At 40.4% G+C, this 255-nt stretch overlaps 1 protein-coding gene across 1 annotated transcript in view; it reads right to left on the minus strand.

The window, feature by feature from the left end:
- Positions 1–255, minus strand: part of LOC119589315 (zinc finger homeobox protein 3-like) — a gene marked incomplete at its 3' end in the record, with an annotated part of 49,709 nt that overhangs the window by 38,739 nt on the left and 10,715 nt on the right.

Consider the following 255-nt stretch of genomic DNA (forward strand, 5'->3'; position numbering starts at 1 on the left):
TGGGGGGGGGGGGAGTACTCGATCTCTCAAATTATCAGTCATAATGCGTTTTATTGCTTCTGAGGAAAGCGGGGGACATTTTGGATATAACGGTGGTTTTAATCGTCTGGTTTCGGAGAAGTTCCACGGAGGAAGTCGATAAAAAGACTAAAAAGTAAATAAAGAAAATGTAGAGCGATAATTTGGGTAATGTTAAGAGTTGTAAATAACCTTAATACTGCTGTTGCTGCTGGCGCTTTTTCCAAAATTAACGGG

This window comes from Penaeus monodon, chromosome 25 (genome assembly GCF_015228065.2).
Source record: "Penaeus monodon isolate SGIC_2016 chromosome 25, NSTDA_Pmon_1, whole genome shotgun sequence".
Lineage (NCBI taxonomy): Eukaryota > Metazoa > Arthropoda > Malacostraca > Decapoda > Penaeidae > Penaeus > Penaeus monodon.